At 37.1% G+C, this 24,924-nt stretch overlaps 1 protein-coding gene and 1 long non-coding RNA gene across 4 annotated transcripts in view; both read left to right on the forward strand.

The window, feature by feature from the left end:
- Positions 1 to 24,924, forward strand: part of ADAMTSL1 (ADAMTS like 1) — a 382,509-nt gene that overhangs the window by 24,562 nt on the left and 333,023 nt on the right. The window lies entirely within an intron of this gene.
- Positions 1,436 to 24,924, forward strand: part of LOC107306185 — a 39,871-nt gene continuing 16,382 nt past the window's right edge. The window contains exons 1-3 of one of the 2 annotated variants that reach the window (XR_001552033.2): positions 1,436 to 1,704; positions 2,801 to 2,933; positions 3,372 to 3,526. This is a non-coding gene — a long non-coding RNA (uncharacterized LOC107306185). Of the gene's footprint in view, positions 1,705 to 2,800; positions 2,934 to 3,371; positions 3,527 to 24,924 lie in introns of those variants that run through there. The other variant, XR_001552032.2, reaches the window with a different exon arrangement.

Genomic DNA, 24,924 nt, shown 5'->3' on the forward strand with positions numbered 1-24,924 from the left:
TGGTAAACTCTGGAAGATTGCTGTACAACTTTAATGCATGCATATACCATCAGACATCTTTGGGATTAACCATTCTAAACCTGTGGCTCAATGAAAGATAAATTCCACAGAATGGTGGTGAGGTATCTGAGCTTGTTTGGAAGAGTCACAAGAAGCTAAATACTAGTACACATTCCTGCATACTTTTTCTCAACTTATTATACTTAAGTTTCAAATGAACTTTTGTTTGTTTGTTTGTTTGTTTTTGTCCTGATATCAAACAGGAAAAAATGTGATGCTCTGATTTTTATTTATTTATTTGTTTATTTAGAGATAACCATTACCATGAGATGTAATAATGAGCATCTATTTTATTTCTTGTCTTTATTTCTTAAAAATGAGAGATTCTTAACAGACACTCAATTTGAGATCTCAAATCATATCCTGTTGTAAGAAGAAATTCAACAACAAAACACCCTATGTCTATATTCTGGGTAAGAATTTGCTCTCTCTAATTAAGACAGTATTTTTACCCACTTGAATTATGTTACCAAAATTACCCATTTTTAAATGACTGTCTAAAGAGCATAGTCTTCATCTTTGTTGCAAAGCAAAGACTGCCCAGAAGAGTGGCCTTTGAAATCAAGAGCCTTCAGAAATGCACCTAACTGCCCAAGAGTTGCTGGGGCAGTTGCTGATGCTGCTTTTTTAGCCAAAGTAAGAACCTGTTTCTCAAAGCATGATCTGTAATCTGTAATCTCATATTAAATGAGTAAGTCAAGACAATCTTGATATTTCAGGGTTTTCTTCAAAGCTATATTAAAAAGAAGTATGGATCTCTTCCTTGGCATCCTTTCAGTTACTTTTTCATTACATAGGTATCATATGCCATTTTCCATCAAGAAGCATGATTGTCCATATGGTGAGCAAATACATATAACATTACTATATAACTCCAAAAAGCTATTTCAAAACTGTCTACAAGTTGGAGAAAGAAATAAAAATTGTGCTTGGGGTCTCATTGAACTACTGTTATTAGTCTTGGCTAGTTGGGTAGCAGCCTCTACATTTGCCTGCCTAACCAGATAAATATTTTTTCAGGAGAGTAACACAATTGGCAACAGGAAGCAAAAACATGGTAAAAATTTCCAGGGAATTTGCTTTAATTTAATCACTGACATAGGATTAAAAATGCGCAGTTGACATTAAATCATAGCACAAAACATGCACTGCCATGAGTTAACTATTACTTGATTTCATTCCAATTGGAATCACCTTTGTACATAAAATGACTTACAGAGAAGGTAACTAGGATATACTAATGGATGTGAGGAACTTAAGCTTTACAAAAAATATAGTTTTTCACAAAAAAAAATAAAAAAATGAAGGGACAAGTTAACAACAAAAAGTATGATCACAGCTCTGTACCAGTAATGAGCTATTAGCTAGGGTGTGATTTAAGTATCTGTTTAACTCACTGCAAATTGCAAAACTAGCCCTATAAAGTGGACTGATTTGTTTTGTTACTGTTTGGTTGTTTGATTTGATACTTGATTTAAAGATCTCACTATCTGGAGCACAAATATTACTTGCTGCAATATTACTTGCTGCTGATTCTAGAAAACCTTCATTGTGACCTGGCCTTCTGAAGCATGTAAGGCGCATGCTGGAGATGAAGAGAGTGTGCAATCTTCATTGGAGACAAAGAGACAAGTCAGCACAAGTGTGAGTCAGAAAGTTACAAGGGTTCTTCTAAAACAGGGTAGTAATAATATGTATTGTGTTTTCTTACCTGAGGTAGTTAACTATTTGTTGAAATATTTTTACATACATTCCAATCATCTTTGATTACATGCATGTCTTTGTAGAAAATTGAAATAAAGTTAAACAAATCAACCTTAAAACACCTCTGTATGGTCTGATACAATAAAATTGTATTATTTTTTAAGATTTTTAAGAGCTTTTGTACTCAGAGACTTGAACCAAGCAGTTTTAAAGACTTAGGTACTATTTGAAATCTAAAGTAAGTTCTGTAACAACATCCTATGTGAGCTATAGTGTCTCTGGACGACCGAGAGAGAATAGGCTTTGGATAAACCGAAAACTTTAAAACACCGAAAAGATTAAAAATTTCTTACCAGGACTCAAGCACAGGTATATCTGAACATATTACAAAACAAGTCTTTGGTTAGGTTTAAGCAATGTGGGTAGAATTTTGAATCATTTATTTAGTCTGATTTTTTTTTGCAGACAGTGTTTTTTTCCTTAGAAACTAATTATTCTATTAAATAGTGCCAACATCCTTCTCAGTTCTGCTTTGCTTTTTCTAAGATAATCTACCAGAGTAAAGAATGTTGTGCTAACTACAAAAATAAAAATATTTCCTTTTAACTGCAGATAACAGCACTCTTAATTAAACTTCTTTGACTTTTAAACGCAAAGGAAAGAGACTTCCATTTGTACAGGCAGCCTGCCTAACTTTGAGCTATTGATAGTGAGGTTCCCAGCACACTGCTGCATTCCAGAAGTGCCTTGGTTCCTACTGAGTATTGAAGGGTATGGCGTGGCACTGGATTTATGTCACTCAGGTTAGATTGTGACCCAAACTCAAATAGACCTCAAAATGAAAATATATACTTTAAAAAAGACTAGCTTGTCCAAAAGTGGCATATTCTAGAAGCCTGTTCTTTGTTCTGTATGGCCTGATAGTGATGTACTGTAGAGGAAAAATGCTATATTAAATTTAAAAACAAGTTCCAGGTTGACATACAATTGGTTTAAGGCCATGTGTATGTTTTCCTTCCCTTTTTGCTTTCTGAAGGCAGCGTTTTATTTTCAACAAGTTATGTCTGTGGACCCAGCCATGGAGTGAAAACGCTATTAAAAGTTGAGCTTGGAATCACTGTGGACCTTGCAAGCTTACACATTTCTGGGTAAAGCAACTATCAACCATGGTAAGCAGGCTCTGATTCCTATCTTCATTATATAGCTGCGGATTCTACATTTTGCAGAATTCTTTTTAAGAATGGAATAAACAGAATGAAAAATATTCCAGGATTTGGAAGGCAGTAATGAAAGGAAGGTCTTCAGCTGTCAGATGGGAGTGGGTCATTTGGCGATACCTCTTCTCCCACTCTCCTCCTTCCTCCTGGGAAGCAGATCAGTGGGATGTGGAATTTGTCAAATACTGTAGGATAGAGCATGCATCCCATGAATTCAACATTCTTTCAGACTTTTGATAGCATATGCAGAAAATTCTCTAGAATGAGGTAGTTTGGAACCAAATCAGATTGTTTGTGAAAGCATTACAAACTTTATAAATTAGTTGTGGATTTTAATTTTTTAAGTAATGACAGTGACAAGTTGCATGCTACATCTAATAATTTCCACAGGCTCCTTCAGAAAACTTGAAGAAGACAATGTCTGAAGTATACACTGGAAAGGATCTTTGCTTGATTACCCATGTAGACCATAAAAATTACAAATAATTACTAATGTAATGACTAGAAAATGTGATATAAAACAGAGGCACTGGAAAAGATTTTCTTAAAAATCTGACCAATAATAAGTGTGTTTTTTTGGTGGCTTTTTTGTTGTTTTTTTATTTAATTTATTTTAAATTGGAGCTATATATTCTGTGTATACATGGAAGAAACAACTTTGTTTCAATAGCTTTGTGATTTCCTGCTAGTTGTTATGATTACTACACTGTGAAATATGTCTAAATTGAAACCTATGGCAAGTGAAAGATATATTTTCAAGTCAAATCAAAACAAAACAAAGAAGTCCTGTTTCTTACTCTTTTCATTGTTCTTTTAAATGTTTTAAGTGTACCACACTCCTTTTTGATTAATATGATATATTGTTGTGTTCAATGTCTTTATTGAAGGCCTAGATGAGGGCATCTAGGTGAACCTTCAGTAAGTTTGCAGATGACACCAAGTTGGCAGGAAGGCTCTAGAGAGCAATCCAGACAGACTGGATAGCTGGGCTGATGCCAACAGGATGAAGTTCAGTGCCAGGTCCTGCACTTTAGCCATAACAATGTTAGGCAACGCTACAGGCTTGGGGCAAAGTGGCTGCAAGACTGTAGAGGAAATGGACCTGGGGGGTATTGGTCAACACTTGGCTGGACATAAGCCAGCAGTGTGCCCAGGTGGCCAAGAGGGCCAATGGCATACTGGCTTGTGTCAGAAATACTGTTGCCAGCGGGAGCAGGGAAACGATAATTACCCGATACTCAGCTCTGGTAGAGGCCACATCTCAAGTACTATGTTCAGTTTTGTGCCCCACACTATAAGAAAGCCACTGAGCTCCTGGAGAGTGTCCAGAGAAGACAACAACACTGGTAATATGTCTGAAATGCAATCCTTATGAGGTATAGCTTAGAGAACTGGGATTGTTTAGTCTGGAGAAGGGGATGCTCAGGAGAGACCTTATCATTCTCTATAACTACCTGAAGAGAGGTTGTGGTGAGGTAGGGTCTGCCTCTTTTCCCAAGTAACTAGCAATAGGACTTGAGGGAATGGCCTCAGGTTGCGCCGATGGAGATTCAGGTTGGATATTAGGAAATAACATCTCTTCTCCAAGAGAGTAGTCAGGCACTGAAGTGGTCTGCCCAGGGAGATAATGGAGTCATTATCCCTGAAGGTGTTCAAGAAACATTTGGATGTTGTACTGAGGGACGTATTTCAGTAGGAAATAGTGGTAACAGGTGGATGGTTTGACTGGGTGATCTTAGAGGTCTTTTCCAACCATGCTGATTCTAGGATTCCATGATTCTGTCTCCACTGAATTTGCTTAAGAGCTTACATGAGAAACTAATAATCAGGTCAGAAAAGTGGGAAGACGAGGATCAGTAGCTGGAGGAAGCTGTAAACTAGTGGAATCAAGCATCGCTCTACTGAGCAACACAAGTAATAGTAATAGTAATAGAAATAGTAATAGTCTCGTGCGGGTTGGAAGGGACCTTAGAGATCATCGAGTCCAACCCCCGGGATTCAAGCCTCCATGTAGCAGAGCAGCACTTCTACCACTTGCACCACAGGGGGGATTCGAACCCCAGGCCCCAGTGTTGCAAGGCGGCATTCCTACCACTGCGCCACCGGGGCACACAATCATAAGTCAGCAGGAAAGAGTTCGTGTCTAACCTCAATGAAGCCAGAGGTTTTGTATTCTGTTAAAACATTATTTGAGATACAATACAAACAAGTTGTCACCGTGCAGGATGTAGAGCTCCACAGACATTTTAGGAAAATGTTTCTTCTTTGTTTGCAGACCCATTTGACCTTTGCAAATGTCTCAGCAGAGCCTGGACCATGGGAATGCTCCTGTGCTCAGGGGCTGTGAATGCATTCAGAAAGTTCAGCAGAAGTTATTTCTTAACTACTCATATGCTAGCAAAGTTACTGGATTCAGTAATGCAGAAGGGCAAATCAAGTGCATCATAAAATTTATCAGTAAATGTAATTGTTTCACTCAAAGCTTTAGACCTCAAGCATCATGAAGCTCCAACCCCCCTGCCACAGGCAGAGCCACCAACCTCCACATTTAATACTAGACCAGGCTGCCCGGGGCCCCATCCAACCTGGCCTTGAACACCTCCATGGATGGGGGCATCCACAACCTCTCTGGGCAGCCTGTTCCAGCACCTCACCACTCTCATAGTAAAGAACTTCCCCCTGACATCCAACCTAAATCTTCCCTCCTTCATCCTAAAAACATTTCCCTTTGTCCTGCTATTAAGTACCCTTTCAAATAGTTGATTCCCTTCCTTTTTATAGTCTCCCTTTAGGTACTGAAAGGTTGCAATGAGGTCACCCTGCAGACTTCTTTTCTCCAGGCTGAACAATTTCAGCTCCCTCAGACTGTTTTCATAGGGGAGAAAGAGTAGTTGGTTTTCTAAACTAGAAAGATACCATGAAAGCTTTTAAAGTTTCAATTTTTCTGCAAATCACTGGGTTCTCTTGTCTCCTCTCTTATTTCTCTGATGTGTCAAAGAAGTATATTTCACTTTCATATCTTATCAGCATAAACACTAGTAGCAATATCTACTCCAATGAAAATTAATCTTAAAAGCTTGCTTTGCTGTTTCATAGATTTAGCAAAATCCTTGTCACCGTGAGTGAAAGCAAAATTGCAACCAGAGTGCCATCTCACTATGACATAAGAACCTGAAGTCTGGGTGAAAACAACAGTCCACCAAGTCATTGGTAGACTCTTCATCTCTTATGTTAGCAGTAGTTAATGCCAAGACATTGTGGGCATGCAATACAAGTATACAGTGATTTTATTATTTTTTTCAGTATAAGACCTCTGGCAACTTGTGCCTTAGTGGGACTGGTTTGACCACTATAACTAATAATTACTTGAGTCTGTTTATGTGTTTGGCATCTATACAATCTCCACAAAGACAGAAGCAGTTTTGACTGTATTTTGTTCAAGGATAAACTGAAAGCAAAATACACATGCACACATCTAAAGACATCTATTTTTTTGAGATTGTATAATGGCAATAGGTAGTCTTCCGCCTTCCAAACTTCCATGGTATGTTAGAAGCACATCTTAGAAACTTCAGTTGGTCTGTATTCAGCTCTGCATCCTCTAACCCCCACCCCATGCCAAAATAAATAATTAAGAAAATAAAATAATCACAACCAAAAAAACTCTTCCAAAACAACCAAACAACAAAAGAACCAGTATCCAAAACATAAACTCAAGGATCAGGTTATACATAGCTCACACAAACACTGGAACAAATGTTCATGCCAGAGTTGCTGAGGGTCACTTGTTATAACTGTGTTGGCTGTTAACAGTTCATTCTTTGTTAAGGTTTTTAGAGAAAATTGGGGTCATTTGCAGAAATTAAGGACTATAGAAATAAATCAGTTATACTCTTCCCACACTACTATACTGGGTGGCAAATTTGATATTTTATCTGAATTATTTCACTTTGAGCTTTTGCTTACAGTGTATGTAAAGTTAATGTGCAGCAATCAGGTGACAACTGACAGAGGTGGATGAGAACTGTGAAAAGGAGGAGGCTGAACAGTAGTTGTCAAACTAAGCCATTAAGGGTTTTTAATTCTATCCAAGTCCCACAGATTCTTGGAGGTATGACTAACAGAGAGGAATTTGACACCATGCCAGAATATTAATATTGGAAATTACATTAAGACTTCAAGAAGTTGTATGACTTCTTCTATATAAGGTATTGTTTCTGCTATGTTGTTATGGTATACTTAATTTTTCCTTGCAGATAAAATTTCAGTGTTGGTAAGTAAATGCACACTAATTTGCACTTAATCAGTAGGAATAATGCTAGTTTCAATGATTAGTTAGCATTTCATTATGTGCACTGGTCAGAGCAAAGCTAGTGCTAACTATCTATTCTTTTCAGCATTTTCTTTGTCATTTGCAATATAGACTTCAGCAGGGCCAGGCCCTTCAAACTAAGACATTCTTCAAGAGCATATTGAATTCTAGGTTAAACTGGGTGCAAAGATGTAAAAAAGGGATTTACATTTATGTTTGTCAGGTTTTTTTTTGTTTTTTTGTTTTTTTTTTTAAGTTTCATAAAATGAAACCAAGATTTACATGATGTCTTTTGTATAAATAGCCCTTACTGCTTACGTTTGATACAAGTGCTCTCTTCAGGATTCTATCATTTGCCATGAATGGAACAATACATAATCATGCAAGACAATGTACTGTGGGATTTTAAGAAAGCAAGAATGAAATGCGCACAGCTAAAAACAGTCATGCAACTTTTATATTTTGATGTATACAAGTTAGGAAGCATAAATGAGATTGTAGCAGTCTTACTTTTGGTACATCTCTGACTCTTTGAAGCTTGACAGGATAATTTTGATGATTATCCCATGCAGGTTTTTTAACATAGGATGAATGTATCACTTGCAGTCTCCATACAGTCCTCCCAGGAAGGAAATTAAAACAAGATCATGATTTTAAAAAGTGATTTTATTATGACCTCACTGCAAAGCATTCAGCGAGTAAGGAGGAATTAATGATTACATCATTTATTAGTGATAATGAAGCATTAGTAAAAAAGACTTATTGTTATTCATGACATTATAACATAGTACCTCAGGCAACATAGATGGTAATTCTCTGTCAAACTATGTGAACTTGGCTTGTTTTCAGTCTATATGGCAACACTCCTTTAATAACCTCGAGGGTGGGATAGATGCATGCAATCAAGGCTTTTGAATTTTTCTTCTGCTTTTCACATATTAAAGACATCATCTGCAGGGTGGATAACAGCATCTGTCTAACAGTGTGCAGTTGTGGTATTGCTGACAATACGGAGGTAAACTGTATTTCTGAGAATAGAGGACAGTTGTCACATATTGAGATTTTAATCACATTTCAATGGTATTTATATCTCTGTTGGTATTGAGAGGGCTGCTCCAAAAGCAGTGCCTTCCATTTCATTGTGCTGATCTGCAACATCAGAGATAAATGTTGGTGGTATGGCAGTAGAGGTTGAACCTTCTCACCAGTATTCTGTTGCATGTAGTTGCCATGTGACTGGTGGCAGGCTGACAAAGTTGCCTTAGAAGTGGAAGTGAATATGAAGCAAAGGTATGTCACTAGATTCCTGCACGAAAAAAAAATGTCGCCTGATAACATTCATCAACACTTGCTGAATGTTTATAGAAGCCAAGTTGTGAATGTGAGCACAGTAAGGCAGTATGTGTTGTGTTTCTGCAGTCATTTCAGTGACAGTGGACCATCTCCACTGGTGTAGGTCTTTATGAGTGTGGCTTGCAGGCTTTTTTGTTTATTGCTGGCAAGAATGCAAAGTGAATTGACAAATAATGTTTTCTAGCTAAAAAATTGCTGTATCGAATAGTGTTATTGTGCTTTTTTTTATCTTATAAAGTTTTCATGAAAATAAATATGAGGTATTACTTTCAGAACGGCCTACATCTACCTTTATCTAGGTACTAAGTCTTTCTGTGTCTCTGTCTGTCAGTTGAGTTATCTGTTCTTGAAGGTTATGCATGCACTTAAAATTGTATTTAAATGCTATATTATTATTTCACTTTATTAAACTAAGCTTCTGAAAGCATTTGCTATGGGGCATAATTGTTATTTCCTCACATTATTGTTGTTCTTTGGTCATGTTCTTATAAAGAATGTACATATACTTTTGAAATGTCAAAGGTAAAACAGAGTTGAATGGTCCAAGCATGGTTTCACCAGTAAAAATGTATGCTCTTGTAACAAACATAACTAAACATTCATGAGATACTCCAGCAAGGGAAAGTAGATTTGGTATTCCTAATGCAAAATGAGAAATAGGTGAAAGCATGCAAAGATCTTGGTAAAGATCTGAACTGTGGCAAAGTTATAGAATGCCTTGCAACCCAGGGATCCAGCTCAAGTGCTAGAACCACTCTGGTATCCCAGAGTAAAAGTCAGAAGGCTACTGTGCCTGAAAAGCGTGGAGAAAAACAAAAACAGCTTTTCCCACAGTGGTGCCAGTAGGCAAAGATATGCAAAGTAAAAGTTATCTATCTTAACAATACTGTTGTATCTGTTGAACCTACTTTTCAAACACTTTTGTTATAGTTGCTGATAATTAGATACTTTCATGAAACATTTTCCTCTTTCCCAGTATAGCAGCAATGTATCTTTGGTCTGCTAAGTTTATGGTCTGCTAAGTCCCAATGTCTTGGGACCGGTGCTCTTTAACATCTTTATTAATGACATCAATGAGGGAATGGAGTGCACCCTCAGCAAGTTTGCTGATGACACCAAGCTGAGTGGTGCAGTCGATACAGTGGAGGGAACGGATGCCATTCAGAGGGACCTTGACAGGCTGGAAAGCTGGGCTCGAGTGAACCTAATGAGGTTCAACACGGCAAATTGCAAGGTTTTACACTTGGGCCGAAAGAACCCCAGGCACCTGTATAGGCTGGGAGGAGTGGTCCTTGAGAGCAGCTCGGCAGAGAAAGACCGAGGGGTCCTGATAGATGAAAAACTTAACATGAGCCAGCAGTGCACTCTGATAGCCCAGAAAGCAAATGGGATCCTGGGCTCCATCAGGAGAGGGGTGGTCAGCAGGGATAGGGAGGTGATTGTCCCTCTCTACTCAGCTCTTGTGAGGCCCCATCTGGAGTACTGTGTCCAGGTGTGGAGCCCTCAGTACAAAAAAGACATGGAGATTTTGGAAAGGGTCCAGAGGAGGGCCACAGAGATGATCAGGGGGCTGGAGCACCTCCCCTATGAGGACAGGCTGAGGGAGTTGGGTTTGTTCAGCCTGGAGAAGAGAATGTTGCAGGGTGACCTCATTGCAGCCTTTCAATACCTGAAGGGAACTTACTCCCAGGAGGGGAGTAAACTCTTCAAAAAGGCTGATAATAGCAGGACTAGGGGAAATGGTTTAAAGTTGAAAGAGCGAAGATTTAGGTTGGACGTTAGGGGGAAGTTCTTTACTAAGAGAGTGGTTAGGTCCTGGAACAGGCTGCCCAGGGAGGTTGTGGATGCCCCGTCCTTGGAGGTGTTCAAGACCAGGTTGGACAGGGCTCTGGGCAACCTGATCTAGTAAAGCTGTATGTTTGGTGGCCCTGCTAGGCAGGGGGGTTGGAACTACATGATCCTTGAGGTCCCTTCCAACCCGGGTCATTCTGTGATTCTGTGATTCTGTTTCTCATGCCCCTGTTAATGCATTTCTGCACAGTGGCATAATGAATGGTCCAGCTGAATACCCTGACAACACCTTGAATGTTTATTTCCTGTATGGATGACCCAAACAACTTTGATGTTTTGTTTATTCATTTGTTTTGTTTTGTTTTGCTTTTTCTCCCAGAAAATTTTGATATTATATTAGTTTCCTCCAAATCCTTTGATCCATAAGTACGATGTCAATAGACTGCAATTGCTCAGCTGGAATTCAGGAACCGATGTAATCAAACTCAAGATGACTAGTTTTAGGAGTAAGTTACTGTACCTTATCTGCAGATTAACTGAGTCCATAGCCCTGGTTTATATTTTTTTTGGTGTTGTCAGTGGTGGGATTTTTCTTTAGGCCCAGTATTTGTGCCTTCTCTGTGTATTTGGGTTGTGCCTTCTCAGCTGCAGGACTTTATATTTTACCTTGTGAAACTTCATAAGGACCCTGTCAAACAACTTTTCTGCCTTGCTGAGGTCTCTCTGGTAAGCTCTGGAATAGAATTCCAGCCTAGGATGTTGGGGTTTTTCTGTTTTGTTGTTGTTGTTGTTGTTGTTGTTTTCCTTTTGTTTTTATTGCTATTTGGTAGTCCACTGTGTAGGAAAGCTCCAGGTACACTATGACACTTTTTTTTTGTTTCCAATTTTCTGATTATCTTTTACATTTGCCTGTATCTTCTATGCTGGGAAAAGAAAGATGGGTAAAATTTCTCTCTCTTTCTTTTGTGATTTCAGCTTGGACCAAAATTTCTTCTTTTTTGCTCTGGTCTACATAGTATACCACACGAAAATCTGGGAGTGCTGACCTGGGTATCATAACCTAACAGTGGAATTACTGTCAATACATTGTTACTGGATGTGAATAATTGCCATGTGAATAATAAAGCTGTTGAGTTTTGCAGCAGATTAGTCTTTAGTTGTAACCATTTCACATTGCTTACATTCACAGGTAAGACTGAGATTACTTTTCTATGACAGACCTATCAGGGACCCTCCTGGGATGTGTATTTGTGTATATGTGAAAGTCCACTGTAGGTGGCTGATGTTGAATCATATGACTAAAGAAATATTTCTTGCCTTGATTGTCAGAAGTGGTGTTGCAATATATGGCACGAACACCTCCAGTTCATTCAAAACTTCTTTCTTCAAAGAAAACAGCCAGATTTCCATTTGCTTATTTGATGTAAATTTCTCCTCTGAGTAGTTGCAGAAGTTCTAGTAGAGAACAGTTTCTTCATATGTGATTTTATGTTAAAGTGCATGCATCATACATCAGCAAATGGGATAGATGTTGAAAAATGTCTAAAGTGAAGTATGGCTAGCCAGTTCTAATTACATGTCCATGATGAAAGAAAGCCTGGATAGGAGTCCAATTTACTTTTTGAAAAGCAAAAGGAAAACTTTTACCCGATTACATAGGAGTGTGAACCAAACTGGAGCAGATGAAAAAGAAGGATAAGAGCATGTTCTGAAAAGCTTTTCTCTGAAATATTTTTCTTTATTTTTGAAATTTCAATGGTCTTTTGTTTGTTTGTTTGTTTGTTTTTGTAAGTACTAATTAGGTACTTCCAGAGACAAATGTCACTTTGTTCATGGATAATTTAATGGTCTGCTCCAGCTCTATTCTGTGAAAAATAGAATCAGTGTACTAAAATCAGAGATTTTTCCTCACATGAATTCTTTTTTGTCTTAGCCAAAATCCTGCTAAAATGCCCACTAACATCTATGTTTGTGTGTTTTCTAGTTGTGTTATGTGCGTAGTTTAATCATGGTGGGTTTTTTGTTGTTGTTCATCCCACTCCTCCCCCACCCCTCCCAGAAGTATATTGAAAGCATTTATATAAAGTCCAAAGTAAAAACCTTGTTTTCAGAATTGCTGGATTAACTATATCTAGTACAGAGAAGTCAGAGGAATTAGTCTCAGAGAGCATATAATTCTTACTGAACCTGGAGAACAAATTGTTGGCCGAGTATTTTTCTCACTATGGAAAACAGCATTCAGCCTCTGTGGCTGGATGATGAGTGTTCTTCTCTACATAAGAGGACAAGATCGCATGCACGCTCACTGACTTCCATTTGTTTCCTAAGTAATGAAATACCACCAAAGGATGAGTCTTTTCTTTAGAAATGTTAAGACTGTCATAATCAAAATCTAAAAAAGAAAAAAAAAAAAAAAAAAAGTGAAAATGAACTTAACTTTTATAAGAGGAAATAAAAGTAGTGTTGATATGAAAAGATTTTTCTAAATAACATGAAATGATAAAAAAATAATATGTGAAGTAATAGACTAATCTAAAAAGAAATCTGCCACTGAATGATAATGACTACAGGCACGATCATTTTGGGTAGTATGGGCACAGTGGAAAACACTGGAGAACTTTCTTCATGACTGTATATAATGTGACTCTTACATAAATGCATAGACAAGAATTGAACAGTAGCATCTCATTGTCATATGCTTATATATCCCTTTTTCTGATGTATTTCTTGTGTTTTTTGAGATTTAAAATACTTATTTATGAAAGCTATATACAAGCACTCACCATTCTAGTGCAGTTTTACCTTTTGTATCTTGAAACATTGTTCTCTACCCAGAAAAACAAAATCTTGAAAAGATATGTGATTTATGATGAAAAATTATATATTTTGTACGCTTGCACTTAATCACTGTAAATTTGATTGTAGCTTTGCATAAATGAAAATGTTAAAGACTGTGGGTTAATGCCCTATGATCTTCCATGATAATGAGTTCAGCAAATGCTTGATGAGGAAATGAAGAGTTAGGCGTACCAGCACATAACTTAAATTTGGTTTTCTCAGAACTGGCAGAAACCACTGGAAATTATCTGTAAGTGCTCCTGTTGCATTCATTATGTTCTTTTTGTATTCTCCCACTGTAACTATGTTTTTCCAAAATGATGAACACACTACAAAGCTATCTGTAGTCTCAGCTTGCAAGCTGCTTGCACTTTAATTTCGTCAGCAGTTGAAAAGTATTCTTGTAGGGGTTGCCACTACATTTTTGCTTTGCCTCACCACTCTGTCTGTCAAAACAACTGTGGCACAAGCTTATATACACCTGTGGAGATCTCTTTATTTTATTGTTGTTGTTTATTTTAATTGGGGGGTGGGAGAAGGGGGGATGATGTGTCAGTTTCCTTTTTTCTTGCACTGTTCTATGTGTAAAATTATTTTAAAGTAATAATATTTGCATAAAGAATGTCTGTTAGACTGTGGAGTTATATGCTGCTGATAGATTTTGTTTGGTAGGCATATGGAATAATGAAGAAAATAGCTCTTGTGGTGAAATATCTTCATCTGAAAAATGCTGATCATATTCCTCATTTCTGAAAATGACCAAAAGGCAGAGATAGCTCAAAATGCTTAGCATACCTCTCATAAATGCAACTGGAGATATATATCATTTTATAAATGGAGATGTCTTGGAGCATAGCAGAAAATATTCAGAAAGGAAGCTCATTATCTTTGTTCTGACTTACCTTTTCAACCAATTCAGAAAGGCATAATTTGAAAGAGAACCTTTGAGAAGGGTGAATGGCTTTCTTCATCATTGGGTCTATCTTCAGACTTCCCCTACTTGTATACCTAATTGAGAGCTGTGGTGTTCATAAAGCTGACCAGTGGAAAAAATTACATGAAGCCAAATACACATGGAGAAAAAAAAATAATGGAGAAATTCAAGGTAGCTCATATCCTTTTGGCTTTGTTTATAACAGCTACAAGAATCAAGTCAGGGTAAGTCAGAAAAGAGCTGGGGAGAAAAAAAAAAAAGAATTTGTTCAAACTGTACCACAAGAAGGTATGTATTTGAATATTATACATATGAAGTCATAAAAACTATCTTAGGAGATCTGTTAAATATGAGGATACTCTTTCTGATCAAGGATGTAGCTGAGAATAAAACAGGTTATACTTGCTTTCCCATAAGTAACTGCTTTGGCTCTGGTGGAGGCACATCATTTCTAAACAGTTTCATTAAAATCAATACTAGCTCTCTATTTGGGAAAAAAAAAAGGAAAAAGAAAAAGAAAAAGAAAGATAAGAAGAAAAAGAAAAAGGAAAAGACAAAGAAAGAGAAAATGAAAAAGAAAAAGTGATTTTCAACTGAGAGGGAAAACAAAACAAAATAAAACAAAACATGAAAAACCCTGCAGGGAATTGTCTCCCTTCCTGTCCGATGAATTTTAAATTTGCATAATTATAAACAGAAAACACTTCCTATAGCAATACTGGTTTTGCCTGACTGAGCCTTGTGCAAGTATTCTAAAATTATTATGTCAATGTGTACTCAACACCTGCTTCTGAAAAGTCTAGAAAGTAACTGAGGAGAAAACTCATTTAGCTGAAACATTTAAAAAATTGACCATGTCTTAAATTTTGAAGAACAGATATTTAAAATTACAAACAGAAGTAACATCAACTTCCCTCTACCAAAATTCCCCAAACAAAATACCAGTCCACAAACTGAAACTCAGAAAAATCCCCAAACAGGTTTTTTTTCTGTTGATATGTGGTGCTAATTCTGGTGCTTGGCTTTTATGATTAAGTGGAGGAAGAATGTTTGTATCTCATAAATTTTTGCAAGAACAATTCCAGCAGGGAAAACCACAGATGTAACTGCCAGTCTAAAGTTTCTAACAAATTACTCTGCCAGTCCCATGTGAGTTTCCTAATTGAAAATCTCTGTTGTGTTGAAAGTTTGTGAGTTTGCCTGTGTTTTAGAATTTCACTTGTTTACTTGTTTTAGTCCAGAGTTTCTGGTTTTTTGTTTGTTTGTTTTGTTGTTGTTGTTGTTTTTTGTTTTTTGTTTTTCTTTTGCATTTCTTTAGTTTTTCCTTCAATTTTTAGGATTACAGTGAAAAAAATTCAATTTCAAATTGTTTTCACTTATGTCTTGCTCATGTTACTCAAAAGAAAATAAACAACAACAACAAAACCCCACAAGCTTCAATTTTGCATTTCTATATTACTGTCAAAAATAATTAAACATAGTATGGAACCTACCTGAAAGGATTTGGCTTGCAGGCTCTACACTCCATTAAAGTGACGAAAAAAATAGTCAAAATAGAATAATCACAGTGTTAGCAAAGCTTATGCATTCTTGGCAGGAATGGAGGGAAGAGAAAAAAGATATCTCAGTGTTCTACCCAATAATCTCAGCTGTCTGAATCTCTTAGTATTCTAAATCTCTCTTCTATTCTGCCTGCACATTCCACCATGGAAAGCTTCTTTAGGAGCTAAATACCAAGATTAATAGTTTGCACAGTGGCTGCAGTCCTGCTCGTAAATCTCCATTTGATATTTGAGCCTACTTACACTGCTGTTTCAGAACTGACTATTCACTTACAATTTTATTCACAGTCATTAAAAAAGATAGCATGTGCCTGCTGCTGGTTCTGGAAAGCATAAAAGACTGGGCAGGAACACTGATTTCCTTGGTTTGTGAGGACCTCCAGTCTCCATCATACGAATGCAGAGAATGCCTCTGTTGCCACCTCATTTTCATAAACTTCCTGATCACAGTGTGGATCCTGAGTGCTTTCAACCAATGCTAAATACATTTTTAAAAGTGTACCTGTGAAAAGTGACTATGTTGAAGCTGACGCTTCAACTGTGCATAATTGAAGGGTAGAGGGATGTACTACTATCGCTTTACCTGACCTGAAGATCTAGTTCTCAGAGCTGAAAACAGTTGAAATTATAAGTTCAGTGAAAAGGAGCTGCTCTTCTCCAAAATGATTCTTGTCAGCCATTTTATAGTGAATTGTTCAAGTGTCTTTATAACCTTCAGTGGTAATATGCCTAGAGTCAACTATTAAAAATGACACTTTCTATCACTGTCTTTGCAAGTTAGTGAATTTCAGAGTCAATCTCTACACTTAACTGCCAGCAGTAATCGTTTTTTGTACCTGGTTGTTGCCTTCAGAAACGTTTATGCAGTGGAGTCACCTGGAATGTCATTATCAATCCTTAGCAAATTATTTTCTCTCAGTGTTTCAAAGAAGTGAAAATGCCTATTTTCTTTCTGTCTTTTCAAGGATAATGACAGTAAAGAGTAATTATTAGGTATCTGTTCCTTAGCTTAGTAGAGCTGTCAAAGTGAACGTTATCAACCACACAGTATAACATTTGTCGAGGGAAGAGAAATACCATACTTCTTGGCAAGGACTTTTTCTCAATTCATTTGCAGGGTTAATGTCTGACATGGGGCAGAGATTATTTTAAAAGGAAGCTCTTTAATGGAAATATTACAGTAGAACTGCTGGGCTAAATCCTCAAAGACCAATCATTTCCACAATTTCAGTATCACTGGAGAGCCTGGCAGTATTAATTAGCTCCCGGGACTCATTTTAAGAGTATCAGTTGTTTTTGATTACTGCTTTACAGTTGATCTTTTGTTCTAATTTGCTCAAAGAAAGGGAAAACTCTTCCCATGTGCTATAATTATCAGTGTCTTTTGTTATAGGATACTTGTATGTATTCTTGCCTGGTCATTTTACATAGACAGTATGTGTCTTTATTTCTGTAGTAAATTCAGGAAGGCGGGCAACTCCAAGTTAATTTTCTCTGTCATATGTTTAAAATGAAATAACAAACAAACAAACAAAAAACTTTCAAAAATATATGTTAACAATTTTAATTAAAACTCCTGTACTACTTTTAAAAGTTGTGTAGTCTAGTAGAAAAAATACACTTTAAAATCCCTCTCTAACATGTACTCTATTTTAAAAGCTGTTTTGCTGAAATGCTTGGTTGTCACGTAACAAACTCCTCTTTTACAACTTGCTTCTTGCTGTTAAGCAGATTGTTTGGCTGTTGTAAACCTCTTTTGTTGAGTGGGTGTTCTGAGTAGGAGTAAAGCTGTGCTCTAATTTCCACCCAGGTTCTGAAAGAGGAAACCAAATTATTCACATGTTCTTTTGCTATAGTATCTCTAGGTTTTTGGCTTTTACTTTATGTGTTGTTTGTATATTTGCTTGCTTGCTTTGTTTTGGTTTTTTTTGTTTGTTTTGTTGTTTTTTTTTTTGTTCATTTATATTTTCCAAATTTGTTGTTTTTTTAAAAATAAAATAAGTAGTATGTTTAAGCACCACATTCATGATCCACATCTGGAAAAATATCTCCCACTAATGTACACTAAGTGAGAAAAAAAACATATCTATATTGATACTCATGTTTTTAGGACTTTGCAGTTGTATACAAATCAACTTTCTCAAGGGCAAAGAGAAATGAGGAGAAAAATGAACTGACTATTACATTGTTTTAAAGAGGAGCACCAGTAGATCCTTATTTACTTGTAGATAACTCATAAATATTGAATGTTGTCCATCGTTTTACATATCCTTTGTGAGTTCTTTTAGCTCAGTGACTTCCAATTAGAACAGATAAGGAATGTTTGTCATCTGGGGGCAATTACTATATGTAGACTACCTCCATTTGCCTGTTCTGTTCACATAATGCTCTTCCTTATTATTTCCTGTATGTTTAGACCTTTTGTCTCTTTAGCAATTAGAAAAAGTTACTTGTTGCTCTAGGGAAATTTAGATTAGTCCCACAATTGGGATACTGCCATTGACAGCTATAGACTCTTCAGGAGAGATAGGCAAGGTAGGAAGGGTGGGGGAGTTGCTCTCTATGTCAGAGACTGGATAAACTGTGAGGAGCTCCCTATGAGAAACAGTCAGGAACAGGTTGAGAACCTGTGGGTTAGGATTTGAGATGGGACTAATAAAGGTCAGCTGGTATTAGGGGTATACTATAGGCCCCCTGATCAAGGGGAGGCTGTTGACAGGGCTTTCTTGCTCCAGATGTGTGAGGCGTCTGGCTCACGGGCTCTTGTCCTGGTGGGGGACTTCAACCATCCGGACATCTGTTGGGAAAACCACATGGCGAGCTGCAAGAGCTCCAGAAGGCTCTTGGAATCCATTGATGATAGCTTTCTGGCTCAGGTATTGGACAGACCGACCAGAGGTGAAGCGTTGCTGGACCTGCTGCTCACCAACGCTGAGGAGATCATCAAAGGCGTCAAGGTTGGAGGATGCCTGGGCTCCAGCGACCATGCCCTGGTTGAGTTTGTGATCTCAAGCGATGTGGGCCTGGCAAAGAGCAGGACCAGGACACTGAACTTTAGAAGAGCAGACTTCAAGCCCTGCTAGGCAGGGGGGTTGGAACTACATGATCCTTGAGGTCCCTTCCAACCCGGGTTATTCTGTGATTCTGTGATTAAAGCCTTTTGGCCTTTGGCTGAAATTAACCTCTACAAGATATAAGGGTTAATACTAGTCGATTGGAGAATGTTGTGGCTACTCTGAGTTGGCTTTGAGTTTCACACCTGGTATTATGAGTGAATTACAATTTCTGCAGCAAGTGTTGGTGTCAGAGAAAAATAAATGAAATATTGTTAAATATATTTGTAGCCTCTTGACACTTTGGTAGCAGAAGGAGGAATATCTCAAAACAGTGCTTTCCAATAGCTGGAGGAACAAATTTGTATAAAACTAATTTTCCAGTTAACCTCCAAAAGGGAAGATGCTGAATCATGCAGAATGAAGGATCTATTCTTTACGCTGTCTCTGAAACAGATCAGGATCTTTCAGTTGTTATTTGAAGTACTATACTGATTTATAGAAACTACCCTTATTAACACATTTGGAAAGTGGCCCATTCCCACATATTATTTTTCAATAGTAATCATTATGATAAACAAAATGGTCTTTATTCACTCGTACATCCCCTTTTACCATTTAAAAGAGTGAAAGCTGAAGGACTACTTTGTTTTGTTGGCTAGGTTCCTCAACAAAGCAGTCCTCTGAAAGTGGCAGCCAGGAATATATTTTCTCATGTTTCACTAATTCACCTGGTATGAGCTGTAGCTTTCTCAGTGACAGTTGCCTGCCTGTGGAATGGGAAATTAAACGGTAATATAGTTTGCTGTAGAGTTGTAATTTCTCAGGTTATTGTTGAAGTGACAAAGCTGAACAATTAAAGAGTTTCTCTGTGATATTTTTCTGACAGGTAAAATCCTTTGAAGATAAGCTGTTTTGGACATAACAACGGATATTAGTGAACTGTAAAGACAGTTCTAGTGCGTTCATTGATCATTTACCAGGCACTTGTAAACTGCATATCTGTGGGGGGGAGGGAATGAGCTTGAAATATCTAACTTAATTGTGGAGGTAATAGAATTATCTGGTTATTGCTTTTTAAATGTTTTCTTCTTTTGTGATTACTTGATAACTTTCCACTTTGAACTCCCTTTAGGAATGTAAAATTATTCTCAAATGAGTAACAGTTTTATTGACACTTTCGAGGCAGATGTGGACTGGTTGTTGCTAGACATTGAAGTAGTCTGAATATGCTTCTGTGGACTTTGCTTATGCTCAATTTTTAGCGAAGAATTTTTATGAAACTGTTTTCTTGAAGAGTTGAACTTAACTTTTAAATTTGCTTTCTTTTCCAATGTTCATGCAGTTGTTGCCATCAAAAGATCATCTTTCACTTCATGTTAAAATTTATAGTGCTTTAAATAGGATTATCCAGGTTTAGAACATAAAGATACTTCAGATTTGTGCAGGAAATACTCTAATATAGAAACGGATGCAAAAGAAATTGAATCTGCAGGAAAAGACTTCCATATTTCAGGCAAAACTCTTATAACTTACTTTTGAAATTTTGACCTTTATTTTTCAGTGACATTTATCAAAAGAAAAGGAAAGCTTTCCTTTCCCTTTTCCTTTCCCTTTTCCTTTCCCCTCCCCTTATATATTACTAATTGGGAACACTAATGCAGGTTCATCCTTGGAATGAGTACCAAGAATAGAATAGAAGAATAGAAGAGGGAGACCAATATAAGTGCCACTTTTTTTTTTTTTTTTTTTATAGAGCATTTTGCTTTACTTTTCTGTCTTGTCTTTCTTTCCTTTCTTTTTTCTTTTCTTTTTTTTTTTTTTTTTTTTAAGATATCTTTTTATAGAAATTGTCAAGCATCACATAGTTCTGTGGTCTTTAGAAATCCCTACTTTTCAGTAAAAATTTTTAGGAATTTCACAGCTCTGCATTACAAATGCTTGGTAAAGTGCTGAGATTTAGAGAGATAGATTTGAATACTTTTGAGTAAACTGAAAAGAAGCAATGTGTTGATACAAGAAAGTTGATACTTGGAAATTGAATATTTATCTAGAATACTTTGTTGCAAACAATACTCTGTCATTTGCATAATGAATCATTAGTGAGAAATGTTCAGGCTCTCCACTGAGACTGACAGTCATTCGCTTTACTTTTAACAGTCTCAAATGTTTACATCTTGCTTAAAATGTACAATTAGTAAGATACAGAGGATTATAAATAACGTAGTCTTTAGGTTCTATACAAATTCCTTTATTTTTATTAATGATTTATTTTTTTTCCCCACAAATTCTTTCATCAATGGTATTACTCAGTCTGAATAAATAAAAGAAATAAAACTTCAGAATAATTTTATCAAATGTTTGTTCTTACAGATCTGTAATTCCTGCTATACTATTAATTTAGACCTTGTTCTCTTGATTTGTGTGGAAAACAGTTCATAACCACACTCATAATATAGTCACTTTGATTCATGTGATCTATGTTCTACATATGTGACAGAGGCATGGAATCCTTGAATGGTCTTTGTACAAGATTCCTACTTCTAACTAATTCATTCCTACTTCTCTGTTTCATATTCCTATCTTTTCTTTCAAAATCTGGTAAGAATATGGGAAAATCTGACCTGTTGAGTACAGGTAATGTTTTCAAAGGGTACTGCTGAATCCTTTGAATTGGAAACCTGGCTTGTAGCTTAAATATTACGAGAGGCAAAATATTGCATTTCTGCTCACTTTTATGATTTGTATGTGGTATTCCACATCATAACATCATCATGCAGTGCACTGGAGTTAAGAGTGACTGCTGCAGTGCTTTGGATTGTCGATAGTTCTGGTTATGTAGTCTCAGAAGATTGAACTACAGCTCCCAGAAGACTTCATTATTCCAGGGGGTCAGGAGGCTGTCCCTCTTTTTTGCTCGCCTTGGCTCTCTTTGCTCCCTGGCCAAGTTTCTACAGTTTTAGTGTAAGGCCTTCAATTTCAGTCACTCATTTAGTTTTTTTTTTATCTTCAATTCCTGTTATATTGTATTATGTTGTATTATCTCTCATTATACTATTGTATTTAATATCATATTTGATAATTTTATTTTTTTTTAATTTTTTTTTCCCCATTCATTGCTGCTGGGAGGTGTTTTGGGTTTTTTTTCCTCTTTTTTTTTTTTTTTTTTCCTTTTTTTTCATCTAACATATAATTTTTTTCCCCATTCATTGCTGCTGGGAAGTTTTTTTGGTTTGTTTTTTGTTCCCCCCATATTTTTTTTTTTCCATCTAGGCTGATGTCCCTACTTTTTTTCCTTCCCACCTTCCCATATTGTGGAACTGTGGGTCATTTCTCCCCTGTCATGGAGCTAGGCTGAACAGTGACATACCTTTTGATTTTTGTGTCTGTCTACAAAGGGTAGTCTTGTGTTTCTCAATAGCTTAGACTGAGAGCTATTGATTAACAGCCAGGTTTGCTGATGTATTAAAAGCATCCTCCTGGAAGCAGTTTTACATGAAGTGTATTTTCATACAAACTACTGACATGCCTAGTCATTTTGTCTTCCTTTGTGACAGACTTGGAAAGGGATTGTCTAGTGAGTCTGCCTGTCAGAGGAAGAACAGGTAATAGAAGTTGTACATTCATAAAATTTTCTTGAGGGAGATGACACAGGAGGTTATAAATGGGTATAGAACTGAGAAACTGCAAGTCATTGACATCTCTAAATAACAACAAGCACTTGCAGGAGAATTTCTGAGGCCCCTTGGGATTTGTTCAGCCTTCATTTCTCTCAGGTAGCAAAACCACAGCCTATGCAAAATAAATACACATATATTTTAAAGTAAGTTTCTCAGAGCTCTTTCTGGTAAAAGCTATTTTTGCAACAGTTTGCAGATGTTCATTTCAGGCTTCCTCTTGAGAATTGTTCACTTAGTACTCTGGAACTGATGCAAGGGAAACTTAGATCATTTTAAATTGTCCCAAGTCTGTATATATAATCTGTAATAAAAACTGAGAAAAAGAAGAAAAAAGGAATGCCAGCTGCCAAATTTAAAAGTGGTTTATTTTCTAATCTGTTTAATGAGTTATAATTTTAGTATGACATAGAGGTTGGTTTTCATTAATATTTTTATTAGAGCATTTTAAAATGCAGTAGCATAACGTGTGTGTGGGGAGAACATTAAATTTCTTGTGTTACTAATTAATTTGGCAGTGTTGCAAAATAATGGAATTCTTTTGGAATTGATCAACATATGAAGTAATTGCTTTTTAAAATGTGTTATCATGGATATTTCATAACGATTTTCTAGATCTTTTAAGAACAGTAGGCCCCAAAATACATTTTTGTAAATTTGACTGGGAAAATGTTTTGCCTCTGAAACCTGCTTAAGCTCTTTGAAAGAACTCCATTTACTATGCAAGCATATTATCCAGAATGTTTGGTTGATACCACAGAATCAGGATGACTGAGGTTGAAAGATAGCATTGGAGGTCATCTGGTTCAACACTAGTTCTCAAGCAGGACCACATATGTCTGATAATTTAGGAACCAGGCAGCTTTTGAATATCTTTTTCTAGAGAGAAAGGTGCCACAACGTTCTTCAGCAATCAATGCCAGTGTTTCATCATCCTCACTGCAAAAAGAAAAAAAAAAGTTTTTCCTGATGTTCAGAGGGAATCTTAAGAGTTTGAGTTCATGCCTCTCCTGTCCTGTCATTGGGCAGACTAAAGAGGGTCTGTCTCCAGCCTTTTTGCACCCTGCCTTCAGGTATTTGTACACACTGATGAGATGAGATGAGATCGACAGTGGGATCAAGTACACCCTCAGCAAGTTTTGGATGACACCAAACTGTGTGGTTTGATTGACATATATGGGACAAGGGATGCCATTTAGAGAGACCTAGACTGACTTGAGTAGTAGGACCAGGAGAACCTTGTGATGTTCAACAAATCCTCCTGCAAGGTCTTGCACATGGGTCATGGAAGCCCCCGCTACTGGTGCAAGCTGAGGGATGTGAGGATAGAGCACAGAACTACCAAAAAAAGACCTGGGGCTATCCTGAACTGTATCAAAAGAGGCGTGGTCAGAATGGAGGTGATCCAGCTCTTCTACTTTGCACGGGTAAGATGTCATCTGGAGTACTGAGTCCTGAAGTAGAGTCCTCAGTATGGCAGAGACACAGACCTGTTGGAGCACATCCAGAGGATTGCCACAGAAATAATCTAAGTGATGGAACACTTCCCCTGTTGGAAAAGGCTGAGAGAGCTGGAACTGTTCAGCTCGGAGAAGATAAGGGTCCAGGGAGAGCTGGTAGCAGCCTTTCGGTGTTTAAACAGGGGGCTCTAAGAATGGAGGGGACTCTATATCCATAGCAGGCTCTGTTGTGATGGGACAAGGGGAAATGGCTTCAAAATAGGGGAGATTTAGATTGGACATAAACTTTTTTTCTTTTTTTTTTGTTGTCCCCCTCCCCCCCAACACACACAATAAGGGTTCTGAAGTACTGGAACAGATTGTCCAGAGGCATGGTGGATGCTCTGTCCATGAAACATTCAAGATCAGGCTGGACCAGGCTCTGAGCAATTTGACTGAGCTGTAGATTTCCTTGTTCACTGCAGGGGAGGTGCTCTAGATGATATTTAAACATCCCTTCCAATTCAAACCATTATATGATTCTATGATTCTAACTCTAAGCTGATGTCTTCATAGGAGCTATTTCAGTAGAAGGTGTTCTGCAGAGGATGTTTACATAGAGGTAAGGAATTCTGCAGCTCCTAGGATATTTGCTGCCTTATTTCTGCAACACCAGATTGGCAGCAGCTGAAACTTTACTATCACAACCCCAGGGACTCCTGCAACAGTATGTGGCCTTTTTTGGGTTGAATATGGGGATGCTTGGGGTGTTCAGAGTGAAAAAGAGACAAATAAATGTACAGATTTCAGACAGATAATAAAACTGAAACAGTAAGTTGGGTGTCTTGGAATCAGCCTTCTGCATCAATAATAATGTCCTTCTCTCAGGTTAATCTGTTTCAAATTACTGTACCATTAAAAATCTTAAACATGAATATTACAAAAAAAAAAAAAATAGTATCTGGGAAATATGTATTATTTGTG

Source organism: Coturnix japonica, chromosome Z (assembly GCF_001577835.2).
Source record: "Coturnix japonica isolate 7356 chromosome Z, Coturnix japonica 2.1, whole genome shotgun sequence".
Lineage (NCBI taxonomy): Eukaryota > Metazoa > Chordata > Aves > Galliformes > Phasianidae > Coturnix > Coturnix japonica.